We start from the raw sequence: 17,116 nt of genomic DNA, 5'->3' as shown, positions 1-17,116 counted from the left end.
TGTATGTTTGCATGTATGTATGTTTGCATGTATGTATGTTTGCATGAATGTATGTTTGTATGTATGTATGTTTGCATGTATGTATGTTTGCATGAATGTATGTTTGCATGTATGTATGTTGTCATGTATGTATGTTGTCATGTGTGTATGTATGTATGTATGTTGTCATGTATGTATGTATATATGTGCATGTATGTTTGCATGTATGTTGGCATGTATGTATATATGTGCATGTTTGTATGTATATTTGCACGTATATATTTGCATGTATGTATGTATGCATGTATGTATGTATGTTTGCATGTGTGTATGTTTGCATGTATGTATGTTTGCATGTATGTATGTTGTCATGTATGTATGTATGTTGGCATGTATGTATGTATGTTGTCATGTATGTATGTATATATGTGCATGTATGTTTGCATGTATGTTGGCATGCATGTATATATGTGCATGTTTGTATGTATATTTGCATGTATATATTTGCATGTATGTTTGCATGTATGTATGTATGTTGTCATGTATGTATGTATGTTTGTATGTTTTTATTTCTGCATGTATGTTTGCATGTATGTTTATATATATGTGCATGTATGCAATTATGTTTGCATGTATTTATGTTTGCATGTATATATGTGCATGCTTGTATATATATATATGTATGTATGTATCTTTGCATGTTTGTTTGTATGTATGTATGTTTTCATGTGTGTGTATGCATGTATGTATGATAGTTTGCATGTATGTATGTATGTATATATGTGTGTATGTTTGCATGTATATATGTGCATGCTTGTATGTTTGTATATATGTATGTATGTATGTTTGCATGTATGTTCGTTTGTATATATGTCTGTATGGCCATGTATGATACTGTCTGCTGGCGCCCTGTATCTAAGTCAACTTCGCGGCAGGCTTCTATACATGGTATAACAGTCAGTATCACACATTAAACTGAATCTTTTTTTTTTAATCAGTTCAATTTTTATTAAAAAAAAACTCCACATTATTACAGGTCATTGTACGTTCTCAAACAGTATACAAGTAAATTTCAACAGACCCAATTCTTTGCATTAAACCAAACATTCCCTTCCCCCCAACTCCCCCCTGTATCCCCCCAGCCGGTCTATTCAGTACAACTTTTCCGATCCTCTCCCCTTATGCACCCCCCCGTCAGTGGCCCTATACCTGCACTTGTTGCCTTAGTGTCATTAGCTCCACAGAAGCATACCCAGATTGATCAATCCACCTAGCCCATTGTTTGTCAAACTTGCCCCTGGACCCCCTCTTGGAGTATATCCTATATTCCATCAGAACCTGTGAGTTAAGTGCCCCTATGATTTCTTGTTTTGATGGTGGCTCCGCATCCAGCCAGTGCTTTGCTATTCCTTTCCGAACTTGATACAGTATTTTAGCAATTGCCAGCCCTGACATCCTATCTCCCACCAAATCTCCAACATACCCTAGCAGCATTACCACAGGATCCCATGGGATCTGTACCTCAAACACTCTCCCCACTAGTTCCAATATTTCCGTCCACAGACTCCCCAGCCTCCCGCATGTCCAGAACATATGAAGAATGTCTGCTTTTTCTTCCGGGCACCTAGGGCACTTGGCATCTTCTCTTAATCCCATTTGTTTCAGCACCCACGGGGTCCTATACACCCTATGAATCAGAAACAACTGCGATCTCCGTTGTGCTACATTAATGGACAAAGTACATGTTGCTGCCAATACCGCCTCCCAGTGGTCTGTTGTAATAGGACCCACATCCCTCTCCCATATAGCTTTCACTGGTGCCATCGGATCTCCCAGATGTTCCACCAATAACCTGCGATAAACCAATGAAATTAATCCTTTTGATGTTACTGCTTTTGCAATATGCTCCAACACCCCCGCTGCATGCATTGTCAGGTCCACACTGACCGCTTGTGTCTGCACAGCGTGCCGAATCTGCAGGTACTGATAGAACATGCGGGAGTCCAGTTGAAACTCCTCCCTCAGTTGTTGAAAAGATTTGAGTATGTCTCCCTCGTACAACTGACTCAATCGTATTATGCCTTGCTGCTCCCACCCCTGCATCCCTTCCAATTTACCCAATTCCCCCAAATAAGCATTCCTCCAGAGCGGTGTATATTTAGTGCACTCTCCTATCCCCAGCAATTGCTTGCACTGCCACCACACCCTGTGTATGAGAAGCAGAGTAGGTCTGGTACTCGCCATCCGTTTATAGCTGTGCGCTTCCAGTCCTGCCAACGGGTTCTCCCCCCCCCCAGATATGATAGGATGCGCGCACTGGACCCCCATGTCTCTTCCTGCTCCCACCCCCAGAAATGCTGACATTGGGCAGCTAAATAATACACCCAGGCATTGGGCACAGCCAGGCCCCCCTCCTCCTTTGGCAGCTGTAATTTCTCCAGTTTAATCCTAGGTACTCCCTTCTTCCATACTAGGTCCCTAAAAAGGTTATGCAATCTCCTGAACCAATATTTGGGGATCCATACCGGTGAGTTATGTAGGACATACAGCACCTGGGGCATAAGGATCATTTTAATCAAATTTGTCCTACCCAGAGCCGATAGCGGTAACTTATTCCACGCCTCTACTTTGGCTTTTATCATTGTTAACAGTGGCATTACATTAAGGGACATATAATCCTGCACTTTCGCCGTCACCCTCACCCCCAAATACTTAAACTCCGTAACCACAGGTATCTCCACCTCCTCTTCCCCATTCTGGCTAACCCCCGGATCCATGAGCATTAGGGCCGATTTTGACCAATTAATGAGTAATCCTGAATATTTCCCAAACCTTTTAATGAGGGCCATCACTAACGGTAGTGTGCGCTCGGTATCTGCCATGAATAACAGCATATCGTCTGCGTATAGTGCAATTCTTTCCTCCACCCCCCCATACCTCAACCCCTGAATATGTTCATGTTGTCTCACTGCACACGCCAAGGGTTCCACCGCCAACGCGAACAACAATGGAGATAATGGACATCCCTGACGCGTTCCCCGCTCCAGTACAAACCGATCCGATAGCACCCCATTCACCCTTATCCTTGCTGTCGGGGCCACATACAACAACTTTACCCATTTTATATAATTAGGACCAAATCCCATTTTTCCCAGAACTGACCACAAATAATTCCATTCCACGCAATCGAATGCTTTAGCCGCATCTAAGGACATTATGGCTCTCCCCCCACAATTATCCGGCAGAACTTGTAAATTCAAGAACAGCCGTCTCAGATTCACCGCCGTCGATTTGGATGGCATAAAGCCGGCCTGATCTCCGTGTACCACCCCAGCTACTACTTTAGCTAGTCGAAGCGCCAATACTTTCGCCATGATTTTAATATCCGCCGTCAGCAGTGAGACTGGTCTATAGGAGCCCGGGAGCTGAGGATCCTTCCCCTCTTTAGGCAGAACTACTATAGTCGCTTCATACATTGTTTCTGGAAGCCGCCCCCTATCGAAGCTATCTAAAAGAGTGGCCAATAACTGCGGCGCAAGCTCCTCCCCATATTCCTTAAAAACTTCCACCGGGAGACCATCCGGCCCCGGCGCCTTTTCACTGGCTAGTATCCCTATAGCCGCTTGTAGTTCCTCCAGAGATATTGGCTCCTCCAATGTCCCTCTCTCCTCCCCTCCCAACCTAGGAAATTCTATCTCCCCTATATACTCCTCCAGCTGCCGAGGTGTGTGCTCTGCCCTAGAGGCATACAAATCCGAGTAGAACTGCTGAAACACTTTCAAAATCTGTCCTGTATCAGTCTCCAACTTCCCCCCCTCCCCTTTAATAGTGTGTATATAATTATTCTCCCTCTGCGCCTGCGCCATTCTTGCCAACAGCCGTCCAGTGGTTTCCCCCTCCTCATAATATTGGCGTTTTAAAAACATCCTTTTGTTATCTGCCCTTTCCAACTGATGTTGCTTTAACAACCGCTGCGCCTCCACCCAATGCTTCAATGTGTCTGGTGTGTTATCTGCTATATGTAGCCTCTCTGTCTCCGCTACCCTTTCCAACAGCGCTTCTCCTAGTTGTCTAGACCGTGTTTTTACTGCTGAAATGTGCTGGATGAACACCCCTCTCAGCCACGCCTTCATTGCGTCCCACAGTATCTCTTGCGGTACCGTTCCCGAGTTGAACTGAAAGTATTCCTTTATGAGGTCTAAAATTTGTTTATTGTCTATCAGCTTTAGCCAAAAGGCATTGAGTTTCCAGCACCCTTGCCCCCGCCCTTTCCTCCCCTCCGTCTCTACCTTCATTAACAAAGGAGAATAATCCGACAACGCTCTTTGCAAATATTCTATCTGTGCTACAAATGGTATCGCTGCCGGTGAGCACAAGATTAAGTCTATCCTGGATAAAGACTGATATGTGGAAGACGCACAAGAATACTGAAAGCTATTTGGATGTTTATCCCTCCATATGTCCCGCCAACCCATTTCAGCAACCAGATGGCCAAAAGCTGTTACCCCTCCCCCTGTCATGCCGAATTTGTCCATATTGGTATTCAATACTGCGTTAAAATCCCCCATCACTATTAACGGCACCTCCGGGTACCTAGCCAGTTCCTCCACCACTTTCTTGATACATCCGCTAGAAAACGGAGGGGGGACATACAACACTACTAACACACAATTCCAATGATACATCGTGCAATGTACCCCCACATACCGCCCCTCCCCATCCTGGAAGGAGTCGTGACACACAAACGGCACAGCCCTATGTATGAGAAGACTCACCCCCCTTGAATATGTAGTATGGTAAGAATGAAAACTATGGCCTACCCAGGCCCTATGCATCATGGAAACTGAATCCCTAGTCATATGCGTCTCCTGTAGTCCTATCACCCTCGACTCCTGTTTCCTAATAAAATCAAATACCGCCTGTCTTTTTCTGGCTTCCCGCAGGCCCCGTACATTCCAGGACAAACAATTAAGTGATCCCATCATCCCTCAACATATCCCAACACATCCTATCCTTTTCTCGTAATTTTACATATCCGACCGGCTGGGTCTTCTCCCCCTCCCTCCCCTCCCCCCCCTGCAACTTCCCCCGTAAACCTACCCCTTTCCAAGGGTTGGGGCAACAGAACATGTCTGCCATTACCCATAACAAGCATCGGCAGGTCAACTCCGCCCACCGTACATTCAACAATACCATAACTCGTTATGTGCTTTTCCCGCTTAACTGACCATCCCTCCCGCTGCCATTTTCTTGCAAATAAACTACCATCCCTTCAGCATATCTGTACCCCTCAATGTCCATAAACACATTCCTCCTCTTCCGGTCTTCCGCGGTCCCCGCAACCATGCCCACCAACTCCAAGTCCAATCATATGCCACATCTTGCAATTTTTCCTACGACACCTGGTTCAGTCCCGCATCCCCAGCCTCCTTTTGTCAGCCGGTCTGTTCCGGATCAACTCCGTCCCTCTGCCGGTCTCAGCTGACTTTCATGGCTATCCAACCATCTAACCGCTTCTCTCGGTGTCTCAAAAAAAGAAGTCGTGCCCAGCGCCACCACTCTCAAACGGGCAGGATACATCATGGAATATTGCACTTGTAATGCCCTTAGACGTCTCTTTATATCCATAAACTGTGATCTTTTCCGTTGCACTTCCATGGAGAAGTCCGGGAAGAAGGACACTTTCACCCCATTAAAGGAGATGTCTTGACGCTCTCTAGCTTTCCTCAGGATCTTGTCTCTATCTTTATAATGTAGAATCTTTATCAGCACCGGTCTCGGCGGCCTTCCGGGAGGGCCAGGTCTGGTCGGCACCCTGTGCGCTCTCTCCACCGCAAATAAAGGGGTCAATTCCTCTCTACCAAATGTGTCTATCAGCCACTTTTCAAAGAAGTCATCCGGATTCGTTCCCTCCACTCTTTCCGGAACCCCCACAAGGCGCACATTATTCCGTCTCAGCCGATTTTCCATATCGTCTGTCTTAGCCAACAATGTCGCCACTGCCTGCGAGTGTGCCTGTACATCCTGCTTTATGTGAGGAATCGCATCCTCCATGTCTGAGACTCTCCCTTCCACGGCCGTAGTGCGTTCCGCAACTTTCTGCAAATCATTCCTGAGCAGCAAAATGTCCTCCTTCAATCCACCCATCTGGCTTGCTAAGGTATTAAGGACCATAGAATTCTGCTTCACCGCTGCCAAAATGTCCTTTAGGGAGGGTTCCTCCTTCCTTACTCCACTTTTCCCTCCAGCACCTGGCTGATCCTGCATGGCGCCACTCATCTCCTCCTCCTCCTCCTCCTCACTTCTCATGTCCCCCGCCAAAGGAGAGTACCTGGATCCATATGATGAGCCTCCAGCTGCCTGATCTCCAGCCGACCTTCGCTGCTGTGCAGCCGCCCCCCCTGCTCTCGGCGTGCGGGCGAACCTCTCCAGCTTCTCCACAACTTCCTGCCGGAGGCCTCTATTGCGGCCTTCCTTCTCTTCGGCGCCATCTTGAACGCGGGAACCGGGACTCGCTGGCGGCGACTTCTGCTTCTTGGAGCGCGTCATTATGGCCGGGTACTCGTGCTCCTCCACCTCCAGACTCTGGTAAGACCCTGGGGAAGCTATTTTCCCCGAATTTTACGGGATATATGGACCTTAAAGGATGAGTACAGCGGGAGCTCCGGTCACACACGTCCTCTCACATTCACCGCTAGGCCACGCCCCCACATTAAACTGAATCTAAGCCTACGACATGTTTTATTTCATTTTTTTTTTATTTTTTACAGGTTTGTTGTTTGGACTACGTCGGTTTCGAGGACTACTTCGATGACGGTTTTTTTTTCTACAATAAAATGGTTAATGAGGGTTGTGTTGGGGGTGCTTTATTTCAATAAAATATTTTATCTATATCTTTGTCTTTTTCTTTTCAAATTTTATTACTACCACTTTAGTAATGGCCGCTGTCTGAGTGACAGCATCCATTACTAAGGCGAGGCTTAGTGTTAGCCGGTGCAGAGGCTAACACTAACCACCATTATTACCCCGGTACCCACCACCACCAGGGGTGCCGGGAAGAGCCAGGTACGATCCAGTACCCGACCATTGGTTGTGATGGTCGGGCTCTGGGGTGGCCGCAGGCTGGTATTATGAGGCTGGGAAGGGCCAAAAACAGTGGACCTTCCCACCCTTGTAATGCTAGGCTGCTGCTGCTGTGTTGTATCTGGCTGGTTATAAAAGTGGGGGGGACCCCACGTCATTTTTTAAAATTATTTATTTATTTTTAATTTTTTTTAAAAAAGACATGGGGTTCCACCCAATTTATCATAACCAGCCACATACAACACAGTGTTATTAGCCTGGGAATTGACAAAACCAGTGGCCCTTCCCACCCATGTAATGCCAGACTGCTGCGGCCTTGTATATGGCTGGTTATTAAAAATGTGGGGGACCCAACGTCTATTGTTAAATTTGTTAAATTCCCCCAAAAAAAAACGACGTGGGGTCCCCCCCATTTTTATAACCAGCCCGATACAACACAGCATCAGCAGCCTAGCATTACAAGGGTGGGAAGGTCCACTGTTCTTGGCCCTTCCCAGCCTCATAATACCAGCCTATGGCCGCCCCAGTACCCGACCATCACAACAGATGGTCGGGTACTGGATCGTACCAAGCTCTTCCCGGCACCCCTGGTGGTGGTGGGTAATAATGGGTGGTTAGTGCTAGCCTCTGCACCGGCTAACACTAAGTACCGCCTTAATAATGGACGCTGTCAATCAGCCAACTGCCATTATCTAGGCACTAATAAAGTTTAAAAAAAACCACAAAGACAATTCTTTTTTATTGAAATAAGAAATCCCCAACAAAACACTCGTTAACCATTTTATTAAAATTTGAAAAAACGTAGATCTACGCAGTAGTCCAACGAATCGAAGATGTAGTCCAATCGGTACATCAAAATCTGCAACAACATTAAAAAAAAGTTAGCAATGTGAACAATACCAATACTTCTACTCACCTACACACATATATACACGCACACACAAACAAACAACCATACACAAACACACACATATACACAAACACACATATAAACAAACACACCCATATATACACAAACACACACACATAAACACACACCCATATACACACATATACACAAACACACACATATACAAAAACACACACACAAACATCTACACAAATACACCCATATATACACACATATACACAAACACATATACACAAACATACCCATATATACACAAACACACACATAAACACACACCCATATACACACATATACACAAACACACACATATACAAAAACACACACACACAAACATCTACACACAAACATATACACATACAACCATATATACACACACACATATACACAAACATATACACAAACACATATACACAAACACACCCATATATACACAAACACACATAAACACACATATACACAAACACACATATAAAAACAAAAACATACAAAGACACATACCCAAACACACACACTGTTTCTTTTAAATGCTGCTGAGGAACCCGTTCGATCCACTATATAAGGCTGCGCTATAGTGCAGAATTTAAAAGAAACAGGATCCTGACCTGTCCATAGAGTTTAAGGCAGCACAGAGTATTTCAGGAGATGAGCCTGCAGATTCAGTGCTGCTGTGAACTCTGCTCTTACCATTACGTAGCTCTCAGTCTGTTACCTCTCCTCCACTCCTGTCCTCAAGAACACCTTCACATGATTGGCAAGTCACCACGTAATGGTAAGAGCAGAGTTCACAGCAGCACAGAGTATTTCAGGAGATGAGCGTGCGGATCTTGTGCGGGGTGGTGACTTGCCAATCATGTGAAGGTGTTATTGAGGACAGGAGTGGAGGAGAGGTAACAGACTGAGCTACGTAATGGTAAGAGCAGAGTTCACAGAATTAACAGAGTTCTGTTAATTTTATTTCTCTCCCTGAGGAGGTGAACACTCTACCTGAGTTTATTCAGGACTTCGCTGATGTTTTTTCTAAAAAGGCCTACGAAGTGTTACCTCATAAAGAATACGATTGCGCAATCGATTTGGTACCAGGAGCTAAGCTCCCTAAGGGTAGGATTTTTAATCTCTCTTGTCCCGAACGTGAGGCCATGAGAGAATATATCCAGGAAAGCCTGGCCAAGGGTTACATTGGCCCCTCTACTTCTCCGGTAGGTGCTGGCTTCTTCTTCGTAGGGAAGAAGGATGATGGTCTTAGGCCGTGCATCGATTACCGAAACTTGAATAAGGTCACTGTAAGGAACCAGTATCCCCTTCCTTTGATTCCTGATCTCTTCAATCAGGTTCAGGGGGCCCAATGGTTCTCTAAGTTTGATCTTCGGGGGGGCTTATAACCTTATCCGAATCAGAGAAGGGGATGAGTGGAAGACTGCATTTAACACGCCCGAAGGTCATTTTGAATACCTCGTCATGCCTTTTGGGTTGTGTAATGCTCCCGTGGTCTTCCAGAATTTCATAAATTAGATTTTAAGAGACTACCTGGGGGTATTTCTTGTAGTGTACCTTGATGACATACTTGTATTTGCCAAGGACTGGTCCTCCCACATTGAGCATGTCAGGAAGGTGCTCCAGGCCCTTCGGGAAAACAAACTCTGCTAAATCCGAAAAATGTGTGTTTGGGGTGCAGGAGATACCATTTTTGGGTCAAAATCCTAACTCCTAATGAATTCCGCATGGACCCTGCCAAGGTTCAGGCTGTGGCTGAATGGGTTCAACCTGCCTCCTTGAAGGCGTTACAGTGCTTCCTGGGGTTTGCTAATTATCACAGGAGATTTATTGCAAACTTCTCGGTCATCGCTAAGCCTCTTACGGATCTTACTCGCAAAGGTGCTGATCTCCTCCACTGGCCTCCGGAGGCGGTCCATGCTTTTGAGGTCCTTAAGAAGTGCTTTATCTCTGCCCCAGTGCTGATTCAGCCTAACTAAATGGAGCCATTCATCGTGGAGGTTGACGCCTCCGAGGTGGGAGTGGGTGCTGTCTTGTCCCAGGGTACAAGGTCCCTCACCCATCTCCGTCCCTGTGCCTACTTCTCCAGGAAGTTCTCGCCCACTGAGAGTAACTATGACGTGGGCAACCGTGAACTCTTTGCCATTAAATGGGCATTTGAAGAGTGGCGCCACTTCCTGGAAGGGGCTAGGCACCAGGCAACTGTCCTTACCGACCACAAGAATCTAGTTTTCCTAGAATCTGCCCGGAGGCTAAACCCGAGACAAGCTCGATGGGCATTGTTACTAGATTCAACTTTGTGGACACCTATAGGGCTAGGTCTAAAAATATTAAAGATGATGCACTGTCGTGTAGCTTCATGGCCAGCCCTCCTTTGGAGGAAGATCCTGCTTGTGTTTTGCCCCCAGGTATAATCATATGCTCTGTTGATTCTGACTTAGTCTCCGAAATTGCGACTGATCAAGGTTCAGCTCCCGGGAGCCTTCCTGAGAACAAGCTGTTTGTTCCCCTGCAATTCCGGCTAAGGGTACTCAGGGAAAATCATGACTCTGCACTATCTGGCCACCCAGGCATCCTGGGTACCAAGCACCTCATTGCTAGAAACTATTGGATAGCCTGGGTTGCCTAAAGGCGTTAAGGCCTACGTCGCCGCTTGTGAAATTTGTGCTAGGTCCAAGACTCCCAGGTCCCGACCAGCAGGCTTACTATGTTCTTTGCCCATTCCCCAGAGACCTTGGACCCATATTTCCATGGATTTTCTCACCGGTGGTGTGGGTTGTAGTAGACCGCTTCAGTAAGATGTGCCACTTTGTGCCCCTCGAGAAACTACCCAATGCCAAGACGTTAGCTACCTTGTTTTTCAAACACGTCCTGCGTCTCCATGGGGTTCCTGTCAATATTGTTTCGGACAGGGGGGTACAATTTGTTTCATTGTTTTGGAGAGCTTTCTGTAAAAAGTTGGAGATTGATCTGTCCTTCTCCTCGGCCTTCCATCTTGAAACTAATGGCCAAACTGAGAGGACTAATCAGTCTCTAGAACAATATTTAAGGTGTTTTATCTCCGACTGTCAATATGATTGGGTCTCCTTCATTCCCCTCGCCGAATTTTCCCTTAATAACCGGGTCAGTAACTCGTCAGGGGTCTCCCCCTTTTTCTGTAATTTTGGGTTTAATCCACAGTTCTCCTCAGTTTCACCTGGTGGTTCCAACAATCCCGAGGTAGATGTAGTTCATCGGGAACTGTGCACAGTCTGGGCCCAGGTTCAGAAGAACCTAGAGGCGTCCCAGAGCATACAAAAGACTCAGGCAGATAGAAGACGTTCTGCTAACCCCTTGTTTGTGGTCAGGGATCTGGTGTGGCTATCTTCAAAAAATTTGCGTCTTAAAGTTCCGTCCAAAAAATTTGCTCCCCGGTATATAGGGCCATACAAGGTCATTGAGGTCCTTAACCCTGTCTCCTTCCGGCTGGAGTTACCCCCGTCTATTCAAATACACAACGTGTTTCATGCCTCCCTCCTGAAACGCTGCTCCCCGTCCTTGGATACCTCGAGGAAACCTCCGGTCCCTGTTCTCACCCCTGAAGGGGTAGAATTTGAGGTGGCCAAGATTGTGGATAGCAGGATGGTCAAAGGCTCCCTCCAGTACCTGGTCCATTGGAGAGAATACGGGCCTGAGGAGAGGACTTGGGTACCCGCCCGGGATGTTCAAGCTGGGGTATTGCTCAGGAGGTTCCATCTTCCGTTCCCCAATAAGCCAGGTCCACCTAGGAAGGGTCCAGTGGCCCCTCTTAAAAGGGGGGTACTGTAAAGGATCTGCCAGACACAGCTTCTGTGTCGATGCCCGTGGTTAACCAGTCTGCATCTGCTCCTAGATCTGATAGAGTGACTCGATCTGCTACCACTCAGGCTGGTAGGCTGAGGCGTGCGAGAACCTATCACAGCCTGGCCAGACGGAGCTAGCTCCAGCCCGCGGTCTATTTATACCTTAATTTCCTGCTCTTCCTTTGCCTGTGATTCTGTCTGGTTTCCTGACTATGCTGTTCCTGCTAGTACTATTGACCTCTGCTTCAAATTGAACCTGGCTTTACTGACTACTCTCCTGCTCTGCGTTTGGTACCTCGTACACTCCTGGTTTGACTCGGCTCGTTCACTACTCTTGCTGCTCACGGTGTTGCTGTGGGAAACTGCCCCACTTCCCTTAGCTTCTGTGTACCCTTGTCTGTTTGTCTGTAGTGCACTTATTGAGCATAGGGACCGTCGCCCAGTTGTACGCCGTCACCTAGGACGGGCCGTGCAAGTAGGCAGGGACTGAGTGGCGGGTAGATTAGGGCTCACCTGTCTGTCTCCCTACCCCGACATTATAGTTCCTGAGTCATCCCCTCCTCGTGGTAGAGTGTACCCCCTCTCTTTGCCAGAGACCCAGTCTATGTCTGCCTACATTAAAGAGAACCTGGAGAGGGGCTTCATTCGTAAATCCTCACCCCTCGCCGGAGCTGGGTTTTTCTTTGTCAAGAAGAAAGATGGATCCCTCCGACCCTGCATGAGGCCTCAACCAGATCACGGTGAAGAACAGGTACCCACTGCCTTTGACAGAATCGTAGCTAGGTTCTCCTGCACCCGGGGCAAAGATTCAGATTGGCGCCCCCCCCAACCTGTTTCCCAACAACTCCTTCCCCCTCGCCAAGTTTTCTTTCCCTACCAATGAGATGTAATTTTTTTTTCACAATTTTTTTAATGTAACTCGATTATAAAAGCATTTCTACGTTTTACAAGCGATGTAGTTCTATAATGTATTTAACATAAAAATAAATTAAAAGAAAATAAATTAAAGAGGCCACACACAGCCCCCTGTAGATAGCGCCACACAGCCCCTCTCTTGTAGATAGTGCCACGCACAGCCCCCTGTAGATAGTGCCACACACAGCCCCAAGATAGTGCCACACACAGCCCCCAGTAGATAGTGCCACACAGCCCCTCCCTTGTAGATAGTGCCACACACAGCCCCCTGTAGATAGTGCCACACACAGCCCCCCTTGTGGATAGTGCCACAAACAGCCCGCCTCCCCCTAGTAGATAGTGGCACACTCCCTCCCCTTTGTAGATAGTGCCACCCACAGCCGGCTTCCCCCCTTGTAGATAGTAGCACACTCCCCCCCTTGTAGATAGTGCCACACACAGCCCGCTGCCCCATATTAAATAGCGCCACACTCCCCCCCTAGCAAATAGTGCCACATTCCCCCCTTTTAAATAGCGCCACACTCCCCCCCCCTTGTACTTAGCGCCACACTGTGGACAGACCGGTGAGCGGTAGCCTACCGCTACCACTCTCCGCTCTGCCTGGTGTGACTTACCGGAGGAGCCGAGGAGGTCATGCGGCGCAGGCAGTGGCGGAGTTTCTTCTGACTAGGGTTGGTGACAGCCAGGGCCGGCCTTAGCTTGGATGGCGCCCTGTGCGGGACTCTCTATTGCCGCCCCCTACACAAACCAAAAATTAACCACATATATGGACACGCTGGAACATATATACTGTACATACATAAAGACAGATATTTAGACATACAGGCAAATATACATACACACATACAGGTAAATATATAGACATACAGACACATTATATATATATATATATATATATATATATACATACGCACACACACACACACACACACACACACACACACACACACACACACACACCGGCAGATAAATACACAGACAGAGACATATACAAATACATAACAGGCACATGTATACAAGCACAAAGACACATTCACAAACAGACCCATATATACGCACACAGGCACATATGTACACAGCACAGATAATGTGGTAGATGTTACCTGCAGTCCTATGTAACACCACAGATAACACAGAGATAACTCTCTAAATACAGATAGTAGTGTTACCTGCAGTCCTATGTAACACCACAGATAACACAGTGATAACTCTGATTACAGATAATGTAGTAGCTGTTGCCTGCAGTTCTATGTAACACCACAGATAACACATTGTAGCAGAGCTGAGATTGTAATTTAGCACAATGTGTTATCTGTGGTGTTACATAGGACTGCAGGCAACAGCTACTACATTATCTGTAATCAGAGTTATCACTGTGTTATCTGTAGTGTTACATAGGACTGCAGGTAACACTACTATCTGTATTTAGAGTTATCTCTGTGTTATCTGTGGTGTTACATAGGACTGCAGGTAACATCTACTACATTATCTGTACTGTGTAGCAGAGCTGAGATTGTAATTTAGCACACAGTACAGATAATGTAGTAGATGTAAGAGACAAACACATGCAGAGAGACACACACACACACACACACACACACACACACACACACACACACACACACACACACACACACACACACACAGTAACATATACACACACACAGTAACATATACACATACAAACACAGAGACACACATTACATACACAGACACTCACCATGTCTCCTTGCTGACAGGTCAGGACGGGCTGTGTGTGGGCGGAGCTTCCTCTCTGCTTCTCGGCGTGTGTGTAGAGCACAGAGTAGAGGCAGAGGCTGGAAGGCTGCAGCACGGGAGTGGACCTGCCCCTGACCTGAGTCATCTGACCTCATGTCACTGACGTGAGGTCAGGTGACTGGACTGGTCCACTCCCTGGCCGTCACAGACCCCAGTCAGAACGCCGTAATTTCCTGGCTCTTCCTAAGCTGCTGCAGGTGTCCCACATACGGGGCGCCTGTCAGCAGCGATCAGCTGCTCTTCGGCGCCCCCCTTCCCTATCGTCCGGGTCGCGCCCGGGGCACATGCCCCGCCTGCCCCCCCTAGCTATGCCCCTGCCTTTGATTTCAGAACTGTTTGATCGCATACGGGGGGCAAAAAAATTTCCTAAATGGGACCTGCAGGAGGCCTACAATCTGATTCGGATTCGTCAAGGGGACGAGTAGAAGATTGCTTTTAATACTCGTGATGGGCACTATGAATACCTAGTTATGCCCTTCGGCCTGTGTAAAGCCCCGCGGTATTTCAAGAATTTGTCACTGACATTTTTAGTGATCTCCTTTATGTTTGTGTTGTGGTGTATCTTGATGACATTTTGATTTTTTCCCCAGATCCAGTAACTCATCAGATTCATGTCTGCCAGGTGTTGCTTCGTTTAAGAGAGAATCATCCTTATGCCAAGCTAGAGAAGTGTGTGTTTGAAAAAAAAAGTCTCTTCCCTTCCTGGGCTATATCATCTCCGATCAGGGCCTCAAGATGGACCCTGAAAAGGTAAAGGCTGTCCTGGAGTGGCCACGCCCCCAAGGCTTAAGGGCCATACAGCGCTTCCTAGGATTCGCCAACTTCTACCGGCTGTTCATACCCAAATTCTCATCTTTGACTGCTCCCATCTCTACCCTCACTAAAAAGGGCATGAATGCCAAAGTATGGACTCCGGAGGCAGAAGCCGCATTTGACTCCTTAAAAAAAGACTTCACATCAGCCTCTATTCTTCACTACCCTGATGTATCCCTACAGTTTTCTTTAGAGGTGGATGCTTCCTCTGTTGGTGCTGGTTCACTGTTCTTCCAGAGAGGTTCGAAGGGCAGGACTGTGGTATGTGGCTACTATTCCAAGCTGTTTTCTTCCACAGAGCGCAACGACTCGTGGGAGTTACTGGCCATCAAGCTGGCTCTGCAGTAGTGGAGACACCTACTGAAAGGCGCAGTCCATCCAATCCTAGTCTTCACGGATCACAAGAACCTGACCTACCTACAGACGGCCCAGCGGTTGAATCCTCATCACGCCAGGTGGTCGTTGCTCTTTGCTCGGTTCCGGTTCGAACTCTACTACCGACCTGCCGACAAGAATGTGGGGGCCGATGCCTTGTTGAGGTCATTTGAGACAGAGAACACTGTGGAGTCCCCACAGAATATTATTGATCCTTCCTGCATCTACTCTGTGAACCCTCTGCAGGTTAGAGACATCCCTCCGGGAAGGACTTTTGTGCGTCTGGCAGACAGAGAAAGAATCCTTCGCTGGGGTCACAGTTCCAAGCTGGCAGGTCACGCGGGTGCACGTAAGACCCAGGATCTAATCGCCCGCCAGTTCTGGTGGCCCACGCTGCCCAAAGACGTCATGGACTATGTCTCCTCATGTACGGTATGCGCAGCAAATAAAGTTGCCCACTCAAGACCAGCTGGTCTTCTCCAACCACTGCCTGTGCCCGTTGCTCCCTGGCAGCATGTTGCAATGGACTTTGTCACGGATCTCCCTCCCTCTGCGGGTTGCAGTGTGATCTGTGTGGTGGTGGATCGTTTTTCTAAGATGGCTCATTTTGTTCCCTTAACTGGTCTGCCTTCTGCTGCGCGATTGGCCGACCTCTTCATTCAACACATCTTCCGCCTGCACGGCTTGCCCCTGCATATTGTCTCGGACCAAGGGGTCCAGTTCACCTCAAAGTTTTGGAGAGCACTCTACGGTCTCCTCGGTGTAATGTTGGGCTTCTCTTCGGCCTATCATCCCCAGTCCAATGGGCAAGTCGAGAGGGTTAACAAGATTATGGAAAACTATCTGCATCACTTTGTTTCCAGACGGCATGATGACTGGGTGCAGCTGCTCCCGTGGGCAGAGTTCTCCTATAATAACCACACTAGTGAGTCCACCACCTCCAGTCCGTTCTTCATCATCTACAGTCAACATCCTCGTATACCTCTTCCTGTCTCTACTATGTCCCAGGTGCCTGCAGCTGACTCTACCTTCAGGGACTTTCTGCAAATATGGCAACAGACCCAATCTTCTATCCTGCTGGCGGTGGATTGCATGAAGAGAAAGGCTGAAACAAGATGACGGGCTCCTCCTCAGTTTCTTCGAGGTACAAAGGTCTGGTTGTCTTCAAAGAATATCCAGCTGAGGGTGCTGTCCTGCAAATTTGCCCCTAGGTTCCTCGGACCCTTCGAAATCCTGCTACAGATTAACCCGGTGTCTTAAAAGCTGTGGCTGTCTCCTACCCTCAAGATCCCTAACTCCTTCCATGTCTCCTTGCTGAAGCCCGTGGTCCTGAACCGCTACTCCAGGACTCCTAGTTCCGCAGTGGTCCCTGGTGGCTCGTCCGGGACTTTAAAAGTAAGGGAGATTCTGGCCACCAAGAAGGTGGGAGAAAGGACGTTTTATTTAGTGG

This window comes from Rhinoderma darwinii, chromosome 4 (assembly GCF_050947455.1).
Source record: "Rhinoderma darwinii isolate aRhiDar2 chromosome 4, aRhiDar2.hap1, whole genome shotgun sequence".
NCBI classification, from domain to species: Eukaryota; Metazoa; Chordata; class Amphibia; order Anura; family Rhinodermatidae; genus Rhinoderma; species Rhinoderma darwinii.
The sequence above is the reverse complement of the archived record's forward strand: the minus strand, read 5'-3'. Positions refer to the sequence as shown.